At 40.8% G+C, this 23,624-nt stretch overlaps 1 long non-coding RNA gene across 1 annotated transcript in view; it reads left to right on the plus strand.

Annotated features, from left to right (window-relative positions):
• Positions 1 to 23,255, plus strand: part of LOC143810073 (uncharacterized) — a 66,739-nt gene extending 43,484 nt beyond the window's left edge. The window contains exons 2-3 of the long non-coding RNA XR_013222644.1: positions 1,955 to 2,004; positions 22,956 to 23,255. This is a non-coding gene — a long non-coding RNA (uncharacterized LOC143810073). The remainder of the gene's footprint in view (positions 1 to 1,954; positions 2,005 to 22,955) is intronic.
• Positions 23,256 to 23,624: the final 369 nt, after the last annotated feature.

The following is a 23,624-nucleotide window of genomic DNA, read 5'->3' on the forward strand; positions in this document are numbered from 1 at the left end:
AAGGGCAAAGTGGGTTCAAGAAAGTGAATCTGGTGCTTCTAACTTTGGGGTTTCCATATAGATACGCTATACATCTATACGATGGGCAAATTGATGTAATATGAGACCTTCATAGTTCTGCTTTTATGTTAATTCAATCTAGATCCAATAATGACAGCCCTATTCCTGTAAGATTATCATAGGCAAGATTATATTTTTACATCTAATTATTTTTTGTAGTTATAATCTAGCTTCTCACACCCAATTGATCTACATGAAATCTCAATGTTTTTTTATTCTCTAGGTGAAATGCTTTTATGGAAGCACAATGTTATATCTAGCAAGTGTCATTGCTTTGTATCTAAACCTAAGTTAAACACTTGCATTTGTGCTAGTAAATATTGCAAAAATTTGTAGCAGATCCTCATAGAAAAAGCAAATCAGCAACTATATAATCCACAAAACAGCCTGTCATCGTTCATAGGGCATTCCTGTGAATTTCAATTTAACAAATGATTCCTTTGCATGCGCAGCATAGACCACCGACATATGTTCCAGAAAATAGACTGTAACTTGTATCTTTAGCCTGGAGAAAAAAAAGCCTGGCATCAGATGTAATGATGATTAAAGTTATGGGAGAGTCATAGAATTTTAAAAAACAGGTCAGGAAACAACGTTGAGCTGAAATTCTCCACTGAGTGGCATGAGGTGGACAGGTCTAATGTCTATGAGGGCGCCGGCTGACGATTGGTCAGAGAGATGTCAATCAAGCTTATCTGATTTTGGGCTACCAATTGTATTGTTCTCCTAGAGATAAGCCTCCAGCCAAAATCTCAGCCAATGAGCACTGAGCGAGCACTCCAGTGTGTATATGGCGCCATAAAAAAGTATTCATACCTCGTAACATTTCAATATTTTGTTTCACATTACACCCGCAAACTTAAAGTATTTTATTGGGATTTTTTGTGATCTACCAACACAAAGTAGCAAGTATTTGTGAAGTATAAAGGAAATGATACATGATTTTCTAAATATTCGAAAAATATACACCTGAAAATTGTGACATTTGTATTCTGTCCCCCTGATTCAATACTTTGTAGGACCACCTTTTGCTGCCATTACTGCTATAACTTTTAGGGTGTTTATCTTCCAACTTTGCACATCTAGATGCTGAAATTTGCAAACTGACTCTTCGACGGTGAGATTGGATGGAGAACATCTGTTTACAGCAATTTTCAAGTCTTTCCACAGATTCTCATAGGGATTTAGATCTAGATGTTTGACATGGCCATTCACACACATGAATATGCTTTGATCTAAACCATTCTGTTGCAGCTTTGGCAGTATGTTTTGTGTAGTTGTCTTTCTGAAAGGTGAACCAGTCTCAAGTCTTTTGCAGACTCTTAACAGGTTTTTCTCCAGGATTGCCCTGTATTTAAGACAATTGCTACTCATTGCAAAACATGAGTTGCTTTTATTTGTATGATATGTGACATATAGTACACACAGACAAAAAAGCTTTATAAAAAAGGTCTTGCACACACACTCAAAATAAAACAATGTAGTTTATTAGATGAATCAGTACAAATAATCCATGTGGCAAAAATCTTTTAAAAACAATTAAAAATTATGAAGTGCATAAAAGCACAAAACTAAATACAAGAGCTACCAAAACACACTGATACGTGCTGGGGTAAAAAAAATATCTGCTTTATTTATTTGTTATATGGGTTTGTAACACCCATTTTTCCATAATATATGGGTGATGCCCACTCCTTTTGTTTTTCTGATATTTTACGTACTCGTCTTATTGTTGCTTTGTTTGCAAAATAGCATCATAGATCACTGTATTGAGGATTTGCCACATATTTCATGTATATGCTACATAATGCATAGCTTTCTCCATAAATGAACATTTAACTGTACTTTTAAATTCAATTATGTGTAGTAATTTTATGTAGCCTTTCTCTTGTAGGGTCAGCTGAATGTGCTCCAGGCTTTTCCTCCTTTCAGTTTTGTGGACAGGTAATAAAAATTTGACAGCTGATATATTAGCTCTCATGAGGCTGTTCTTTCCCCTCTCTCCGTATAAGCTTGCCCCAGCAGTCAGTCAAAATAAGAGAACCATTTGTTTTTTTTTTCACTTGATAAAGACGCCAGTCTGGCGTCAAAACGCGTTGTGAATAAAAGACCCTTAATATCCTATACCTGTAGATTGAGTTTATTCAGCAGCGCATTGCATCCAGCGTGACTCATCCATTTGAATTCAAAGTAAGAGAACCAACATCACCTCACTTTGCAGACATGATGGATAGCATTTATACCTATAGAAATAGGAAACATGGTCTACGTATCAGTAACCACATTTGTCAGACAGATCAGGGCCAGCATGATGGAAACATGTAATTTTGGGAATTACAGTTTAGTACTGATAACATTGAGAAGGTAATTAGCATGTGATGGAGTGACACACAATCAGAATAACACAAATTCAACTAGCAAAGGATTTTATTATTTTTCACATGGAGACACAGCACACATGGTGGTTACAGTTCACAAAAGTGGCAGTAAATGCTTTAACTTAAAATTCATGGAATGTTCTTCAACTGGAAAGTAGTGTTGAGCGATACCGTCCGATACTTGAAAGTATCGGTATCGGATAGTATTGGCCGATACCTGAAAAATATCGGATATCGCCGATACCGATACTCGATACCAATGCATTTCAATGGGACGCAAAGTATCGGAATGGTTCCCTGGGTCTGAAGGAGAGGAAACTCTCCTTCAGGCCCTGGGATCCATATTCATGTGTAAAATAAAGAATAAAAATAAAAAATATGGATATACTCACCTCTCCGGTGGCCCCTGGATCTTACCGCTGTAACCGGGAGCCTCTGTTCCTAAGAATGAGCGTGTGAAGGGCCTTCAATGACGTCGTGGCTTCTGATTGGTCGCGTGACCGCTCATGTGACCGCTCACGCGACCAATCAGAAGCCGCGACGTCAGCCGCGACGTCATCGAAGGTCCTTCACGGGCTCATTCTTAGGAACGGAGGCTCCCGGTTACAGCGGTAAGGTCCAGGGGCCACCGGAGAGGTGAGTATATGGATATATATGGATATACTCACCTCTCCGGCGGCCCCTGGCCCTTACCGCTGTAACCGGGAGCCTCCGTTCCTAAGAATGAGCCCGTGAAGGACCTTCGATTACATCGCGGCTGACGTCGTGGCTTCTGATTGGTCGCGTGAGCGGTCACATGAGCGGTCACGTGACCAATCAGAAGCCGCGACGTCATCGAAGGCCTTTCACGCGCTCATTCTTAGGAACGGAGGCTCCCGGTTACAGCGATAAGATCCAGGGGCCACCGGAGAGGTGAGTATATCCATATTTTTTATTTTAATTCTTTATTTTACACATGAATATGGTTCCGATACCGATTCCCGATACCACAAAAGTATCGGAACTCGGTATCGGAATTCCGATACCGCAAGTATCGGCCGATACCCGATACTTGCGGTATCGGAATGCTCAACACTACTGGAAAGTAAAACATTAAGTAGGTAGAACACCAACTGTAACAACGTCCAGAGCAGTCACTTTTACTGGGGCCTTGAAACCATGAATCTTCCCAGAGTGTCAAAACCCAACCGAACCAGCCTATGTGTTTCTTACAGGATAGCAGCAGTCAGTTATCTTTTATTGCCTGGAGGCTCCGTAATACTTTTGGGTAATTCCCTCCTGCCTCTGCATGCTGACCAACACTTTGCATAAATGTAAAGGACCATTCATGGTAAGGTTTGCTTTGGCATCCCAAAGCACGCTGTTACGGTACCCCTGAGAGTTTATAGGTGATCTTGGGGTTTGCTGATGACTCCTATTCAGGCCACAAGTGATTTGATGGTATGGGGACCTTGAACATAAGCATTGAATCAGAGAGACCAGAGTTCAATGTAAAAAGATAAAATCATCTTTACTGGAATTCCATAAATACAACTGCAACAATCGATGGCAGTCAATACACTTTCGGTTCAAGTCTTCTATATCATACAGAGGCCTTCTTCTTATACAGTTCGTAACACACAAGATTTCCATGGTATACGTATTATATAAGAGTATTAGAGTACTTCTCAAGCTTTCTTGCTCTGGCCTTCACCTTTATTTATCCTCCACTACAGGTATACCTTTGTGTCCGCTCTTGGTCAGAATAGAAACTCCTATCTTTCAGGACCGGCTAATACGGTGCATTAGTAGCCCACTATTGCTAGATATGGCTATACTCACTGCAGATGGAAAGGAACCTTGTTATTATTCTTTTTATTCTTTCAATCTCTACGCCCCTACCATATAGAAATCAGGTGGTAGAAGCTTATTCTCAAACATGCTTCGTACAAAAAGAAAAAAAAACAAAGGAGCATGAACCGCACCTACAAAAATCATACGTTGATCTAAAGCCGCTAGGCAAAAATTTATATAACTGAACATGAGGTTTTCAGTTTAACATTCTGATCAGACTGTATGAAGCCCTCTGTCATGTCACGGCAAACCTTGTAGTGGGTCCTACCGCCCTAACGGAGCAGAGCCGTGCAGCGACCACCGCCACAGAGGCAATGTACCAGCAGGGCGAACGGCCTGTTGCCCCACAGCACCCATGCTGCAAGACTGAGCTGGAGGAAGGTGAGTTTCAGTGCTCCTTTCATTTTGGTGCTGGTGCTGTGTGGCGGCCATTGTTGCTGTGGCTTTGTGCTGGTGGGGCGTCGCGGTCTGGAGTCATGGGGGCTCAGTCTTGCAGCATGGGTGCTGTGGGGCAACAGACCATCTGTCCTGCTGGTGCATTGCCGCTGTGGCAGTGGTCGCCGCACGGCTCCACTCCATTAGGGCGGTAGGACCCACTACGAGGTTTGCCGTGACATGGCAGTGGGCTTCATACAGTCTGATCAGAATGTTAAACTGAAAACCACATGTTCAGTATATAAATTTTTGCCTAGCGGCTTTAGATCAACGTATGATTTTTGGAAGTGCGGTTCATGCTCTTTTTTTCTTTTTATTCTCAAACATGCTATCTTTAACCTCTTCATGACCTTGGGATTTTCCGTTTTTCCGTGTTCGTTTTAGGCTCCCCTCCTTCCCAGAGCCATAACTTTTTTATTTTTCCATCAATATAGTCATGTGAGGGCTTATTTTGGCGGGACGAGTTGCACTTTTGAACAACATCATTGGTTTTAGCATTGTCGTGTATTAGAAAACAGGAAAAAAAAATCCGAGTGTGGTGAAATTGCAAAAAAAGTGCAGTCCCATACTTGTTTTTTGTTTGGCTTTTTTGCTAGGTTCACTAAATGCTAAAACTGACCTGCCATTATTCTCCAGGTCATTACGAGTTCATACCTAACATGTCTAGGTTATTTTTTTATCTAAGTGGTGAAAAAAAATTCCAAACTTTGCTAAAATAAAAAAAAAAATTGCGCCATTTTCTGATACTCGTAGCGTCTCCATTTTTCATGATCTGGCATCTGTTGAGGGCTTATTTTTTGCATGCTGAGCTCATGTTTTTAATGATACCATTTTGGTGCAGATAAGTTCTTTTGATCGCCCGTTACTGCATTTTAATGCAATGTTGCGGCGACCAAAAAAACGTAATTCTGGCGTTTTGAATTTTTTTCTCACTACGCTGTTTAGCGATCAGGTTAATGCTTTTTTTATTGATAGATCAGGCAATTCTGAATGCGGCGATACCAAATATGTGTAGGTTTGATTTTTTAATTGATTTATTTTGAATGGGGCGAAAGGGGGGTGATTTAAACTTTTATATTTTTTTATTTTTTTCACATTTTTTTAAACTTTTTTTTAAACTTTTGCTATGCTTCAATAGCCTCCACAGGAGGCTAGAAGCTGGCACAACGCGATCGGCTCTGCTACATAGCAACGATCATCAGATCACTGCTATGCAGCAGAAATGCAGGTGTGCTATGAGCGCCGACCACAGGGTGGCGCTCACAGCTAGCAGGGATCAGTAACCATAGAGGTCTCAAGGACCTCTATGGTTACTCTGCAGAAGCATCGCTGACCCCCGAACATGTGACGAACATGTGACGAACATGTGACGGGGGTCAGCGATGCGCTCATTTCCGGCCGCCTGGCCGGAAGCGCCGGTTAAATGCCGCTGTCAGCATTTGACAGCGGCATTTAACTAGTTAATAGGCGCGGGTGGATCGCGATTCTGCCTGCGCCTATTGCGGGCACATGTCAGCTGTTCAAAACAGCTGACATGTCCCGGCTTTGATGCGGGCTCACTGCCGAAGCCCGCATCAAAGCGGGGGTTCTGACCTCGGACGTACTATCCCGTCCGAGGTCAGAAAGGGGTTAATTCATCTGGTCTAAACACACTCCCCAACTTTTGGCTTTCTCCTAGCAGAAATACTTCTAAATTCTTCAGAAGTTGCTCTTCAACTCCTTTCACTAACAGGAAACAAGTTGCTAAATGCCTGACTAACTCCTACCACCATGGACTCATCCCTCATACCTAACCTTGTCCACAGGCTAACTAACTGTTGCAACACAGATTACTTAAAACCAAACATGAAAGAGATTAATACATTACATTTATAGAAATGTTTTTCGGAAGAGGTTCGAACAATTCTTCCACTCTGTTACACAAACAGAATTTAGTCCTTGACCACACGGTGGTCAACTCAGCTCATGTCCAAGCCCTTATGGTCAATGATACTTGCAACCTAGAACAGCAACAACACAACAAAACATTTACAGTCATGAGAAAAACTTTTGAATGCTATGGTTTTAAGTACCAGTACATGAGAAAAAAATTGTGTCTTTAGAAGGTTTTAAAATTATGTAAATACAACCTTAAATGACACAGTGCACCAAAACTAGGCCAAAACAGAGAAGCAGTGTGTAAAAACCTAAAACACCATTGTTTCCATAGGAATTCAGAGGCTATTTTACATCCAATACTTCTAGTCAAAAGCAATTGTTTTATTTTTAATCAGCAAGTGTGACTAATAGTGTTGAGCGATACCTTCCGATATTTGAAAGTATCGGTATCGGATTGGATTGGCCGATATCCAAAAAATATCGGATATCGCCGATACCGATACCCGATACCAATACAAGTCAATGGGACACAAATATTGGAAGTGATCCTGGATGCTTCCCAGGGTCTGAAGGAGAGGAAACTCTCCTTCAGGCCCTGGGATCCATATTCATGTAAAAAATAAAGAATAAAAATAAAAAATATGGATATACTCACCCTCGGACGAGCCCTGGCTGTCACCGCTGCAAGCGTCTGCCTCCGTTCCTAAGAATGCAGAGAGTGAAGGAAATTCGATGACGTCTCGGTCATATGAGCGGTCACATGAGCGGTCACGCGACCAATCACAAGACCGCAACGTAATTACAGATCCTACACTCACTGCATTCTTAGGAACGGAGGCTGCCGGTTGCACCGCTGCGAGCCAGGGGCCGTCGGTGGGTGAGTATATCCATATTTTTTATTTTTATTCTTTATTTTTTACATGAATATGGATCCCAATCCCGATTCCCGATATCGCAAAAATATCGGAACTCGGTATCGGAATTCCGATACAGCGAATATCGACCGATACCTGATATTTGCAGTATCGGCATGCTCAACACTAGTGACTAACTTTATAAAAGCAGAATTTTGGCAGTGTCCTGGTCTGAGACATTTAGGTATGTGTAAAACATAATACATGGAGAAAAACATTAGCAACACTCTTAGAGAATCAGTTATTGCTGTCCATAAATCTAGAAAGGGTTATTAGTCCATTCACAAACAATTTGGAGTCCAACATTCGAAAGGGAGAAAAATAATTCACAAATGGAAAACATTCAAGACAGCTGTCAATCTTCCCAGGAAAGTATATTTCAGCAAATTTACCTCAGAATCAGTGACATTTAAAAAAAACCCCAAACCCCAACCACCCAAAAAACGATAGCTACACCTCAGACTCTTAGGCCATGTTCACACTTTGCGGCGTGCTCTGCAGGTTTATCCCGCAGTGGAATTGATAAATCTGCAGGGCAAAACCGCTGCGGTTATCGCTGCAGATTTGTCGCGGTTTGTTCCGCGGTTTCCGCTGCGGGATTACTCCTGTACTATTGATGCTGCATATGCAGCAATATGCAGCATCAATAGTAATGATAAAAATAATAAAAATTGGTTATACTCACCCCCTCTGATGTCCGGATCTCCTCGGCGCTGCATGCGGCGCTCCGGTTCCAAAGATGCTGTGCCGAGAAGGACCTTCGTGACGTCACGGTCATGTGACCGCGACGTCACCACAGGTCCTGCTCGCACAGCAAACCGAAGACCGGACGGCCGCGTACAGCGCTGAGAGGTGAGTATAACATCATTTTTTATTTTAATTCTTTTTTTTTTACACTATTTATGCTTCCCAGGGCCTGGAGGAGAGTCTCCTCTCCTCCACCCCGGGTACCACCCGCACATTATCCGCTTACTTCCCGCAACGTGGGCACAGCCCCATGCGGGAAGTAAGCTGTTCAATGCATTCCTATGGGTGCAGAATCGCTGCGATTCTGCACAAAGAAGTGACATGCTGCGGGTTTTAAACCGCTGCGTTTCTGCGCGGTTTTTCCCGCAGCATGTGCACTGCGGTTTGCGGTTTCCATAGGGTTTACATGTTAATGTAAACGCTATGGAAACTGCTGCGGACCCGCAGCATCAAAATCGCTGCGGATCCGCGGTAAAAACCGCAAAGTGTGAACATGGCCTTAAGTTAGCATGTTAAATGCTCAAGTTCATGTCAGTACAATTAGAAAAAGACTGAAAAAACATAGTTGGTTTGAAAGGTTGCCCTGTGACAGCATCATTTGGACTTGTCTTACAGCCACTGGACCTGGGCACCTTGCAGTCACTGAGTTAACAATAAACTCCTCTGTATAGTCATAGTGAAAAGGATTACTTCAAGTTATTGCAGCTAAAAGTGGGTCTGCGGGCTAATCAATCATGGGGGGTAATTAATTTTTCCCACATTGCTTCTGGATTATGGCCTAAATGTTATACAAAATGACACAATGCAATTGTTCATATGTTGTTATTCATGTGATGTTAAAGTCAACTAATTTTATGAACTTCCCAGGATCAAAGGGTGCACTTTGTTTTTCTCAAAGCTCTAGAACTTGAAAATGACACAAGTCAATGGATTCCTCTCATAAGCTATCTTAACCTGCTGAATTTGCAAGGTACCACTTGTGCTTACTTTGCTTACTGGAGGAAGGTTTCTCTCCACGTTGAAGCTATACTGCAAAAAACTTGTTAGACTAGCCCCTTTAGTCTACTTCCTTACAACTATAGCTAAAAGTGATTTATATTACAGAAATCATATTTCCAAAGTATAGATTTTAACTTAAAGTAAAACTACAGTTAGCATTAAACTTTGATCAGGAGGGAACACATATATGTTTAATCAGGAAGACATATCTGTTATTTGTATGAATGTCACTGATGTCTATCTGACCGCCAGTGACCTGACACTTGACAAGTCTGTTAGTGGAGGCATGCTGACAGCAGGCTATATTATAATAAGGGAGTACTCTATATTTATTCAGGGTAATACGTTGCACGTGACAACACCGTAGGTTTAAAATGGGATCTGTGCAGTAGCAGTAACACCTGTTACTATCACAACCCACAGCCAAATACTCCAAGTTCAAATGAGGTCCAAGCAAACATGAGGCGGCCTTCTGAAATAAAATACATCTTATTAAGTTGTGACTGCTGAGATATTTACAAGGTTGACAGTGCATTTATATAAGTATTTATTATTACATGATTTATAATTTACGCTATTTATCGTCAGTGCTGCTCCCTTAACATGGGTTTTCTTATTATGATGTTGTGACCATAGTGATGGCAATCCTTAGGCAATAAAACATATTTTGGAAAATGCTTTTTGTATTGTTCAAGGTCACATTATTTATCCATAAAGGGAACTTACCACATTGGAAAATGCTATTTATCTGCAAATATGAGGCTAATCTGCAGAGAGCTGTCAATCAAAGTGCCGGTTGCGTGCTTACAGCCGCTCCTAAAAGCAAAGTGAGTGCTGCGGAAAGCATTGACTTTAGCCGTTTTGTGCCCGGTCCTATGACTGAAAGCTGGCAAAGATATAAGTTCAATTTTTCCTGGTAGCGACAGTTTTAGTAAGGTGGCAAGGCTGTATTGGAATGTTATTTACTGGCAGATTAACCCCATATCTGCAGGTAAACAGCGTTTTTCGAGGTCACAGGTTTGCTTTAACCGATCACGGTTTGTAACACTGAAGTTTATTTTTGCGCCTCTGCATGATATAGTTTTACTACATAGATGCAGACGTACAGTGGTGCCAGATGATTTGTGAACTTTTCAGATTTTTTTTGTATTTCTGCATAAATTTGACCTAGGATAATGTCAGATTTTCACACAAGTCCTAAAAATAGATAAAGTGATCCAAATGAAACAAATGAGTTAAAAATATTAGACTTTGTAATTTTTTTAAATTTGAAAATGATCCAATGTCTGTGAGTCTGCTAAAGTATGTGAACCTTTGCTGTCATAATTTGTTGTTACTCCATTGTGCACAAATAATTAATAATAATAATCTAAATATTTATTTAAATTGTTGAATAGTCCTGCACAATTGCTTAGAGGCATTTTAGCCCATTCCCCGCAACAAAACAGCTTTAACTCACTCATGTTGTTCAGTTTAAGTCCTTCAACAACACTTCTATAGGATTAAGGTCAAGTCTTTGACTTGATCACTCCAAAACGTTAACTTTATTCTGCTTTAACCATTCCTTAGTAGAATGACATATGAGTTTTGTGACATTATCTTGCTACATGATCCATGTTTTCTTGAGATTCGGCTCATAAACAGATGCACAGTCCTTAAATTTTCCTTTAAAAATTGCTGGTACAAGTCAGAATGCATTGTTTCATCAATGATTACCAGTCATCCTTGCTCAGATACTCAAGAACATTAGTATTAGATAATGTGAGATAGGCCTTTAGTTGCTTAGTGTTTTACCTTTGGTTACTTTGTACCCTTGCAGATTTTTTTTTAAAGGGAACCTATCACCCCCAAAATCGAATGTGAGCTAAGCCCACCGGCATCAGGGGCTTATCTACAGCATTCTGTAATGCTGTAGATAAGCCCCCGATGTATCCTGAAAGATGAGAAAAAGAGGTTAGATTATACTCATCTGGGGGGGGGGCGGTCCGATCCGATGGGCATTGCGGTCCGGTCCGGGGTCTGCCCTCTTCATAGGATGACATCCTCTTCTTGTATTCACGCTGCGGCTCTGGCACAGGCGTACTTTGTCTGCCCTGGTGAGGGCAGAGCAAAGTACTGCAGTGCGCAGGTGCCAGGTCTCTCTGACCTTTCCCGACGCCTGTGAACTGGAGTACTTTGCTCTGCCCTCAGCAGGGCAAACAAAGTATGCCTGCAGCGGAGCCACAGCATGAAGACAAGAAGAGGACGTCATCATAAGAAGATGGGAGGCCCCGGACCGGACCGTGACTCCCATCAGACCGGACCGCAACGGGACCGCCCCTGGGTGAGTATAATCTAACCTCTTTTTCTCATCTTTCAGGATACATCGGGGGCTTAGCTACAGCATTACAGAATGCTGTAGATAAGCCCCTGATGCCCGTGGGCTTAGCTCACCTTCAATTTTGGGGGTGACAGGGTCCCTTTAACCCCTTCGTGACATGTGCCGTACTAGTACTGCGCTGCAGGCACTGCATTTGTGCCAGCCGCAGTACTAGTATGGCGCACCAATCACCGCGGTCTCGCTCTGAGCGCCGCGGTGATCGTGTGCGGGTGTCAGCTGTATATGACAGCTGACACCCTGCAGCAATGCCCACGATCGGCGCTAGCACCGATTGCTGGCATTTAACCCCTCTGATGCCGCTGTCAGTAGTGAAAGCGGCATAGAGGGGGATCGCGCAGGGACAGGGGCTCCCTGCACTCTCCCACCGGAGCAACGCGATGCGATCCGGAAGGAGTCCCCGGATCCAAGATAGCCGCGGGACTCCTTCCGGGTCATGAAATGACGTGGCTAGCCGGCGCCTGCTCTCAGCAGGAAAGCCTCCTGCACTGCATGTCAGATCACTGATCTGACACAGTGCTATTCACAGTGTCAGATCAGCGATCTGATCTAATATAGTGATGTCCCACCCTGTGACAATGGTAGAAACTAAAAAAAAAAAAATAGAATGTATATAAAAAAAAAATAAAAAATCCACAAATAAAGGAAAAAAAAAATCCCAATAAATCCATTTATTTATGTAAATTAAAAAAAAAAACAATATAAGTACACATATTTGGTATCGCCGCATCCATAACGACCCGCTCTATAAAACTATCCCATTAGTTAACCCCTTCAGTGAACACCGCAAAAAAAAATAAATAAAAAAACAAGGCAAAAAACAACGCTTAATTATCATACAGGCGAACAAAAAGTGGAATAACACGCGATCAAAAAGACGGATATAAATAAACATGGTACCGCTGAAAACGTCATTGCAAAACAATTATTTTTTAATGTAAAATAGTTTTTATTGCGTAAAAGCGCCAAAACATTAAAAAATTATATAAATGAGGTATCGCTGTAATCGTACTGACCCGAAGAATAAAACTGCTTTATCCATTTTACCACACGTGGAACGGTATAAACGCCCCCTAAAAGAATTTCAGGAATTGCTGGTTTTTGTTCATTCTGCCTACCAAAAATTGGAATAAAAAGCGATCAAAAATTGTCATGTGCTCGGAAATGGTACCAATAAAAACGTCAACTCGTCCCGCAAAAAACAAGATCTCATATGACTCTGTGGGCCAAAATATGGAAAAATTATAGCTCTCAAAATGTGGTGATGCAAAAACTATTTTTTGCAATAAAAAGCGTCTTTTAGTGTGTGACGGCTGCCAATCATAAAAATCCGCCAAAAAAACGCTATAAAAGTAAATCAAACCCCCCTTCATCACCCCCTTAGTTAGGGAAAAATAATAAAATTTTAAAAAATGTATTTATTTCCATTTTTCCATTAGGGTTAGGGTTAGGGCTAGGGTTAGGGCTAGGGTTAGGGTTAGGGCTAGGGTTAGGGCTAGGGTGAGGGCTAGGGTTAGGGATAGGGCTAGGGTTAGGGCTAGGGTTAGGGTTAGGGCTAGGGTTAGGGCTAGGGTTAGGGTTAGGGCTAGGGTTAGGGTTAGGGCTAGGGTTAGGGCTGGGTTAGAGTTGGGGTTAGGGTTTCAGTTAGAATAAGGTTTCCACTGTTTAGGCACATCAAGGGCTCTCCAAACACGACATGGCATCCGATCTCAATTCCAGCCAATTCTGCGTTGAAAAACTAAAACAGTGCTCCTTCCCTTCCAAGTTCTCCCGTGCACCCAAACAGTGGTTCCCCCCACATATGGGGTATCAGCGTTCTCAGGACAAATTGGACAACAACTTTTGGGGTCCAATTTGTCCTGTTACCCTTGGGAAAATAAAAATTTGGGGGCTAAAATATCATTTTCGTGGAAAATTTTGTTATTTTTATTTTCACAGCTCTGCGTTATAAACTGTAGTGAAACACTTGTTGGTTCAAAGTTCTCACAACACATCTAGATAAGTTCCTTGGGGGGTCTAGTTTCCAATATGGGGTTACTTGTGGGGGGTTTCTACTGTTTAGGTACATCAGGGGCTCTGCAAATGCAACATGACACCTGCAGACCAATCCATCTAAGTCTGCATTTCAAACGGCGCTATTTCCCTTCCGAGCTCTCCCATGCACCCAAACAGTGGTTCCCCCCATATATGGGGTATCACCATACTCAGAACAAATAGGACAACAACTTTTGGGGTCCAATTTCTCCTGTTACCCTTGGGGAAAAAAAATTGAGGGCTAAAACATCATTTTGTGGAAAGAAAAAATGATTTTTTAATTTTCACGGCACTACATTCTAAACTTTAGTGAAACAATTGGGGGTTAAAAGTGCTCACCACACATCTAGATAAGTTCCTTAGGGGGTCTTCTTTCCAAAATGGGGTCACTTATGGGGGGTTTCCACTGTTTAGGCACGTCAGGGGCTCTCCAAACACGACATGGGTTCCGATCTCAATTCCAGCCAATTTTGCATTGAAAAGTCAAACGGCGCTCCTTTCCTTCCGAGCTCTGCCTTGCGCTCAAACAGTGGTTTATCCCCATATATGAAGTTTCAGCGTACTCAGGACAAATTGCACAACAACTTTTGGGGTCCAATTCATCCTGTTACCCTTGGGAAAATAACAAATTTGGGGCGAAAAGATAATTTTTTTGTGAAAAAAAATATGATTTTTTTTACGGCTCTACATTATAAACTTCTGTGAAGTACTTGGAGGTTCAAAGTGCTCACCACACATCTAGATTAGTTCCTTAGAGGGTCTACTTTCCAAAATGGTGTCACTTGTGGGGGGTTTCCACTGTTTAGGCACATCAGGGGCTCTCCAAACACAACATGGTGTCCGATTTCAATTCCAGCAAATTTTGCATTGAAAAGTCAAATAGCGCTCCTTCCCTTCTGAGCTCTGCCATGTGCCCAATCAATGGTTTACCCCAACATGTGGGGTATCGGCGTACTCAGGACAAATTGTACAACGACTTTTGTGGTCCAATTTCTCCTGTTACCCTTGTTAAAATAAAACAAATTGTATCTGAAGTAAAAATTTTGTAACAAAAAAGTTAAATGTTCAATTTTTTTTAAACATTCCAAAAATTCCTGTGAAGCACCTGAAGGGTTAATAAACTTTTTGAATGTGGTTTTGAGTACCTTGAGGGGTGCAGTTTTTAGAATGTTGTCTCTTTTGGGCATTTTCTGTCATATACACCCATCAAAGTCACTTCAAGTGTGAGGTGGTCCCTAAAAAAAATGGTTTTGCAAATTTTGTTGCAAAAATGAGAAATCGCTGGTCAACTTTTAACCCTTATAACTCCCTAACAAAAAAAAATTATGTTTCCAAAATTGTGCTGATGTAAAGAAGACATGTGGGAAATGTTTATTAACTATATTATGTGATATAACACTCTAATTTAAGGGCATAAAATCTAAATTTTAAAAATTGCTACATTTTCACAATTTTCGTCAAATTTCCGTTTTTTTCACAAATAAATGCAAGTCATATCGAAGAAGTTTTACCACTATCATAAAGTACAATATGTCACGAGAAAACAATCTCAGAATCACCAGGATCCGTTGAAGCGTTTCAGAGTTATTACCTTAAAAATTGACAGTGGTCAGAATTGTAAAAATTGGCCCTGTCACTTAGGTGAAAACAGGCTTCGGGGTGAAGGGGTTAAAGCAATTTTTATTAATTTTTCAAAATAATGCAATAGCAGTAAAGAAAAACTAATATTCAGATAAAAATATATGAAAATCATAAAAATCAAGAAAGGGGTGAAGTAAGACCTAATTGTCTCTCATAGTGATGAACATAACCCTATGGGTACTCTTCACATTATACGCGTATACTTGTGGGTTCTGATAACTGTAAAGTAAACTATTTAGAATTCTGTTAACCTCTAAGCGTATGTAAGAGGGTGTCCTAAAGAATTACTGTATGAGAGTTTTACACTTAACAAAAGTGATGATAAGCAGGATTAGTTACAAAAATAACATATTAAAGGAAAGGGAAAAACAAGAACAACAATTATACTCTTTTAACATAAAGCCCATTTGATTGAAACCCATGTAAGACTGATACATAATACTTGTCGAAACCCAGGACGAAGCATACTGTCTATTTAAACCCATGAGTACTTTGAGAAATGGAACCATTTTGTCCAGTTATATTTAAATTATGCTAAAAGGCCTACTTGCCGAGCAATCATGTGCCCCATGATGCAGTTATGGTGCATTTTTATTAAGGATTTCATATATCGAAGGTATCTGTTGGCTTTTCTAGTATTTAGCTATTCCAGCTTTTGATATAGTGAGATTATGAGTTGAGATTAGGGCGTCATCATATGAATGCAAGCCTAAGCCCAAATATAATAGCGCTATTGCTGGGTCCCATGGAATCTTGCAGCTGAGAATATTTATAACCAAGGAATGAAGTTGCTTCCAAAATTGTTGGATTGTGGGACATGACCACCATATGTGCATTAAAGAACCTATGTCTTTCTGGCATCTCCAATATAAGATGGAGGTTTGTGGGAATATTTTATTAATTCTGTAAGGGGTAAATTAACATCTATATAATATCTTCCTAGATATCTCCAAATGGTTTATGCAGAGGGAGGTTTTATTATGCAGTTAGAATACAAGCAAACATTCTTTTTGAGTATAAGAACTTGATAGCCTTAGATGCCAAAGTAGATGGGACGTTCTGGGATAGACAATTATGTGAAATTCCAGTTCGACCCAAAGTTTAGAGGTATCGTCAGTCAATTAGGATCTTTCTTGATCCAGTAACGATTTAATGTTTGTATGGAAAGGAGTACAGGTAAATTACAGAAGCAATATAATATTTTTGGAAGGAACATCATTTTGACTACAGAAATCAGTCACATCCATGAGATTGGACATCTATTATATTTTTAGGTATCTTTAGAAATGGTTCATGCTAGGGCATGAAAATTGGTTATTTCTAAATTGTTAATGGGGTAAGTTAGGGAAATGCCTAAATAGGGAATTGCCACATCTGCACAAACAAAGGGGCAAATTGCCTCTTTTGAGAAAAAGAGGACTTAAACTCTATAGCGCCACCTGTTGGAAGTAGCGATCCTACGAGTCACAATCAACCCTTTAACGAGTCATGCAATGTGACTTAGGATAAAAGCCAAATCAGTATCTCACATTGCATGACTCGTTAAAGGGTTGATTGTGACTTGTAGGATCGCTACTTCCAACAGGTGGCGCTATAGAGTTTAAGTCCTCTTTTTCTCAAAAGAGGCAATTTGCATATTTAATTTCCCAGAGGAGCATTGCACAGTGAATAAGCCTCCTTACCTTGACAAGCCAGCTGGTATGTCACTCTCCACAAGGAGAAACGTTACCCCTTAGACCCCAAACAAAGGGGAACATTTGTTGCAGAGAAAGTCAGAGGTTGGAGGGGATGCTCATATTCCGAATCACCCATTTAGACATGTTAACCTTATAATAGATAATAGCACACAAAATCATTAATGATTTAAGTCATCTGGGTAAGTGATTTCAAAGAGTTAGTGACACATAGATTCACGTCATCTGCAAAAAGACCAATACGATGATCAGCTGTACCTATTTTGATGCCCGATATTCCGGGATAGGAACGGATTGTCCGAGCAAACGGTTCCATTAATAGAGTGAAATTTAAGGGAATAAGGGGCACTCCTGACGAGTATCACTTGAGACTGAGAAACGGGTTAAGAGAACACCTAACAAATATATTTGTTTAGCGTGAAATAAAGTGCCATAATTGAGGCTAGGAAAGGGCTCAAAAATACAAACTTTTTGAGGACTTCTATGAGATATCCTCAGTGAATGTGGTTGAATGCCTTCCCCTTATCCAGGGTAAGGAGCAGAGAAGGCATTCGACAGTGCTCTGCTTCTGATATAATATTAATAAAGTGACCACTGCTGTCAGTAGTTTTAGAGTTCTTAACAAAACTCACCTGGTCCTTGTCTATAAGTAGTGGTGAAATATTTAAAAAGTCAGAGAAATATTCCCTTGGCGTACAGTTTTTGATCAGTGTATAAAAGAGATATTGGTCTGAAAACTGATGGGTTTTCTGGGGATTTACCAGGTTTGGGTAGGATGGTAATCAATGCTTTGAGCGTTTCTCTGGGGAAAGTTTCAATTTAGTGAACTCATTAAAAAGTCTTATCAAGTAGTGCACTAATAGTAACTTGTAGCCATATTTAGTTTTAATAGGTCAATAGCTTTTCTTATTTAGTGTACTGTATATGAGTTTAGGTAGTTGTACCTTGCCCAGAAAAGAGGAAATTTTAGCGCAGTCAGGCTGAGGGGTTAGGCCGGGTTCACATTTGCTTTTCTGGGTATTGCAGAGGGCTGCGTACGTCCTCCATAAAGTCCCGCCTACTTCCGCATACTTCTGCATGCATCCTGTGTACCAATCTTTAACATTAGGTACGCAGGACATGCGGATGTATGCGGATGCGTTGTTTTGATGCGCCCGCTGCTGCTCAAAAAGCAACTTGAAGATATATGGAATGTTATTAACCCCTTTCTGACATTAAACATACTATCCCGTCGAGGTGGGGTGGGCCCGTGTGACCACCGACGGGATAGTACGTCATATGCGATCGGTCGCACTTATGGGGGGAGCGCGGCCGATCGCGGCCGGGTGTCAGCTGACTATCACAGCTGACATCCGGCCCTATGAGCCAGGAGCGGTCACGGACCGCAACTGGCACATTAACACCCAGCACACTGCGATCCGTTCCGGCGGCATAGGGAAGCATCGCGCAGGGAGGGGGCTCCCAGCGTGCTTCCCTGAGACCCTCGCGTTGCTCAGAGGGTCTCAGGGAAGCACGCTGGGAGCCCCCTCCCTGCGCGATGCTTCCCTATGCCGCCGGAACGGATCGCAGTGTGCTGGGTGTTAATGTGCCAGTTGCGGTCCGTGATCACATCGCGTTGCTCCGAGGGTCTCCTACCTCCTTCTCCCTGCAGGCCCCAGATCCAAAATGACCGCGGGGCTGCTTCTGGGTCCTGCAGGGAGGTGGCTTACAAACGCCTGCTCAGAGCAGGCGCTGGTAAGCCAGGAGCACTGCCTGTCAGATCGCTGATCTGACACAGTGCTGTGCAAAGTATGTAGTGTGATGTCCCCCCTGGGGCAATGTAAACAAGTAAAAAAAAAAATAAAAAAAATTCCTAAATAAAGAAAAAAAATTATTGTTCTAACAAATACATTTCTTTAAATAAAAAAACAAAACAATAAAAGTACACATATTTAGTATCGCCATTTCCGTAACGACCCAACCTATAAAACTGTCCCACTAGTTAACCCCTTCAGTGAACACCATCACAAAAAACGAGGCAAAAAACAATGCTATATTATCATACCGCCGAACAAAAAGTGGAATAACACGCTATCAAAAAAATGGCACCACTAAAAACGTCATCTTCTCCCGCAAAAAACGAACTGCCATACAGCGTCATCAGCGAAAAAATAAAAAAGTTATAGTCCTCAGAATAAAGCTATGCAAAAATAATTATTTTTTATATAAAATAGTTTTTATTGTTTAAAAGTACCAAAACATAAAAAAATGCAAATGAGGTATTGCTGTAATCGTACTGACCCGAAGAATAAAGCTGCTTTATCAATTTTACCAAACGCGGAACGGAATAAACGCCCCCCCAAAAGAAATTCATGAATAGCTGTTTTTTGGTCATTGTGCCTCACAAAAATCGGAATAAAAAGCGATCAAAAAAGTCACGTGCCCGAAAATGGTTCCAATAAAAATGTCAACTTTTCCCGCAAAAAACAAGACCTCACATGACTCTGTGGACCAAAATATGGAAAAATTATAGCTCTCAAAATGTGGAGACGCAAAAACTATTTTTTGCAATAAAAAGCGTCTTTTAGTGTGTGACAGCTGCTAATCATAAAAATCTGCTAAAAAACCCACTATAAAAGTAAATCAACCCCCCCTTCATCACCCCCTTAGTTAGGGAAAAATAATACAATTTAAAAAATGTATTTATTTCCATTTTCCCATTAGGGTTAGGGTTAGGGCTAGGTTTAGGGTTGGGGCTAAAGTTAGGGTTGGGGCTAGGTTTAGGGTTAGGGGTGGGGCTAGGGTTAGGGTTGGGGCTAGGGTTGGGGCTAGGGTTAGGTTTAGGGTTAGATTTGGGGCTAGAGTTAGGGTTGGGGCTAGGGTTAGGGTTGGGGCTAGGGTTAGGGTTGGGGCTAGGTTTGGGGCTAGGGTTAGAGTTGGGGATAGGGTTAGGGTTAGAGTTGGGGCTAGGGTTAGGGCTAGGGTTAGGGCTACAGTTAAGGTTGGGGCTAAAGTTAGGGTTAGGGTTGGGGCTAAAGTTAGGGTTAGGGTTGGTGCTAAAGTTATGGTTAGGGTTTGGATTACATTTATGGTTGGGATTAGGGTTGGGATTAGTGTTAGGGGTGTGTCAGGGTTAGGGGTGTGGTTAGGGTTACTGTTGGGATTAGGGTTAGGGGTGTGTTTGGATTAGGGTTTCAGTCAGAATTGGGAGATTTCCACTGTTTCCAGTCAGAATTGGGGGATTTCCACTGTTTAGACACATCAGGGGCTCTCCAAAAGCGACATGGCGTCCGATCTCAATTCCAGCCAATTCTGCCTTGAAAAAGTAAAACAGTGCTCCTTCCCTTCTGAGCTCTCCCGTGCACCCAAACAGGGGTTTACCCCAACATATGGGGTATGAGCGTACTCAGGACACATTGGACAACAACATTTGGGGTCCAATTTCTCCTGTTACCCTTGGTAAAATACAAAACTGGGGGCTAAAATATAATTTTTGTGGAAAAAAAAGGATTTTTTATTTTCATGGCTCTGCGTTATTAACTGTAGTGAAACATTTGGGGGTTCAAAGTTCTCACAACACATCTAGATAAGTTCTTTGGGGGGTCTAGTTTCCAATATGGGGTCACTTACGGGAGGTTTCTACTGTTTAGGTACATCAGGGGCTCTGCAAATGCAACGTGACACCTGCAGACCAATCCATCTAAGTCTGCATTCCAAACGGCGCTCCTTCCCTTCCGAGCTCTGCCATGCACCCAAACGGTGGTTCCCCCAACATATCGGGTATCAGCGTACTCATGACAAAGTGCACAACAACTTTTGTGGTCCAATTTCTTCTGTTACCCTTGGGAAAATAAAAAATTGGGGGTGAAAAGATCATTTTTGTGAAAAAATATGATTTTTTATTTTTATGTCTCTGCATTAGAAACTTCTGTGAAGCACTTGGGGCGTCAAAGTGCTCACTACACAAATCTAGATAAGTTCCTTAGGGGGTCTACTTTCCAAAATGGTGTCACTTGTAGGGGGTTTCAATGTTTAAGCACATCAAGGGCTCTCCAAACGTGACATGGCGTCCTATCTCAATTCCAGTCAATTTTGCATTGAAAAGTCAAATGGCGCTCCTTCCCTTCCGAGCTCTGCTGTGCGCCCAAACAGTGGTTTACCCCCACATATGGGGTATCAGCATACTCAGGAAAAATTGCACAACAACTTTTGTGGTCCAATTTCTCCTGTTACCCTTGGTAAAATAAAGCAAATTGGAGCTGAAATACATTTTTTGTGAAAAAAAATTTAATTTCATTTTTTTTAAACATTCCAAAAATTCCTGTGAAACACCTGAAGGGTTAATGATCTTCTTGAATGTGGTTTTCAGCACCTTGAGGGGTGCAGTTTTTAGAATGGTGTCACACTTGGGTATTTTCTGTCATATAGATTCCATCAAATATGATGTAGTCCCTAAAACAAATCGTGTTGTAAAAATGAGAAATTGCTGGTCAACTTTTAACCCTTATAACGTCCTAACAAAAAAAAGTTGGTTCCAAAATTGTGCTGATGTAAAGTAGACATGTGGAAATGTTTCTTATTAAGTATTTAGTGTGACATATCTCTGTGATTTAAGGGCATAAAAATTCAAAGTTGAAAAATTGCGAAATTTTCAAAATTTTCGCCAAATTTCCATTTTTTCACAAATAAACGCAGGAAATATCAAAGAAATTTTACCACTATCATGAAGTACAATATGTCACAAGAAAATACTGTCAGAATCATCAGGATCTGTTGAAGCGTTCCAGAGTTATAACCTCATAAAGGGACAGTGGTCAAAATTGTAAAAATTGGCCCGGTCATTAACGTGCAAACCACCCTTGGGGGTAAAGGGGTTAATGAAACAATTCAGAGTGATATATCTACCACTGTCATCAATTAGTTGTTTAGTTATAGAAAATGCTACAGTGTCCCTTATAGCAATAGATACACCACATATTTTCTTACATGCTGGGGCTGAAATGAAGCGAGGAAATCTTTCTTAAGCCAAAAAGATTGTTGCTATTGAGGTGCATGCCTTGACTTCATTTGTATAGCTTCTCTCCATAGAAATAATTTTTTAAAGGGCAAATTTAGACCCTTAGCATAAATAGACATAATCTAACATGCCATAATTGTGATGAAAATAGGTGTACTGGAAGCTATAAATCACTCTACAGTGATAATCATATTGGCAAACATATGTAAGTGATGGGTTACAGGCTAAGGTAGTAATGGTATGAGAATCAAACAATATGGATTACTCCTAAGTAGGGATGGGTGAACCCGAACTGTAAAGTTCTGGACCCGTACTGAAAACATATTGATCAATCACAAGGTCCCGAACACGGGTTTCCATTGGAAACTCGTGTTACAGTTCGGGTCCAGTTTGGGTCCAGAGCCTGTAGCATAAAATTAATAATAAACATTATAATTATACTTACCTGTCCAGGACAATAGGTAAGCAGCTTGTTAAGGGAACAACTATTGGCACAATTATTAGAAAATGGAAGAAATACAAGATGACTGTCAGTCTTCTTCGGTCTGGGGGTCCTTGCAAGATCTCGCCTTGTGGGGTAAGAATGATTCTGAGAACGCAGCCACACAAAATACCCGTTAGGGGCTGCAAGGACAGGATTGTCTGTGGTCTTGATACACTATGGGTTAGCAATGATGATTGATACTGAGCATTTGTATTTAGTAGTACATCTGACTATGACTTGAATGCTGTTTCTGATAGCATGATTTTTGCTGGTGACTTATTTCATACAGTTGCTGATACTCCCTTCTCTGTAGTTTGAGTGCAGTTCCCATATTCCTTATTTGACTGTACCTCTCCTTGCACGTCTATACATGTCTCCTCTTTGTATCTAAACCTTGACAGTTTTATATGTCTCATATGTGTGTTTTTATTATATATTTTTTCTAATAAAATTCCATTTTCATTTTTATGTTTTGGCGGTTTAAGGAGTGGCTCTGTAAGAAGCATTTCGAGGTCCCGGATTGGCCTAGCCAGTCTCCAGACCTGTACCCAATAGCTGAACCTCAATGTTGCCCAGCAACAGCTCTGAAACCTGAAAGATCTGGAGAAAATCTATATGGATGAGTGGGCCAAAATCCCTGCTGCAGTGTGTGCAAACTTTGTCAAAAATGTCTGACTTCTGTAATTGCAAACAAAGGTTTTTGTACCAAATAATAAGAACTGTTTTTCTATTGTATCAAATACTTATTTCATGCAATAAAATGTAAAATTATTTATTTAAAAATCATACAATGTACTTTTCTGGATTTTTTTTCTCACAGTAGAAGTGTACCTAGGATAAAAATTACAGACCTTTCTATTCTTTATGACAAAACTTGCAAAATTGGCAGTGTATTAAATAGTTATTTCCCCAATGTATGCATGGTAGCAACACTCAAAACAAAATGTTCATTTTATAAACAAAACTTCCAAATGTTACCCAACTGCTTCTAAAATAATGTGGATTGCAAGAAGAAGGATAAACAACCTGAGAAAAAAGTAACAGGTAAAGAATGATAAAAGAAAGAAAAGGGAAAAAAGAAAGGAAATATAAGAGGAAAAAAAGAATGGAAATATAAGAGGAAAAAAAAGAAAGGAAATATAAGAGGTGAATAA

This window comes from Ranitomeya variabilis, chromosome 2, assembly GCF_051348905.1.
Source record: "Ranitomeya variabilis isolate aRanVar5 chromosome 2, aRanVar5.hap1, whole genome shotgun sequence".
Classification (NCBI taxonomy): domain Eukaryota; kingdom Metazoa; phylum Chordata; class Amphibia; order Anura; family Dendrobatidae; genus Ranitomeya; species Ranitomeya variabilis.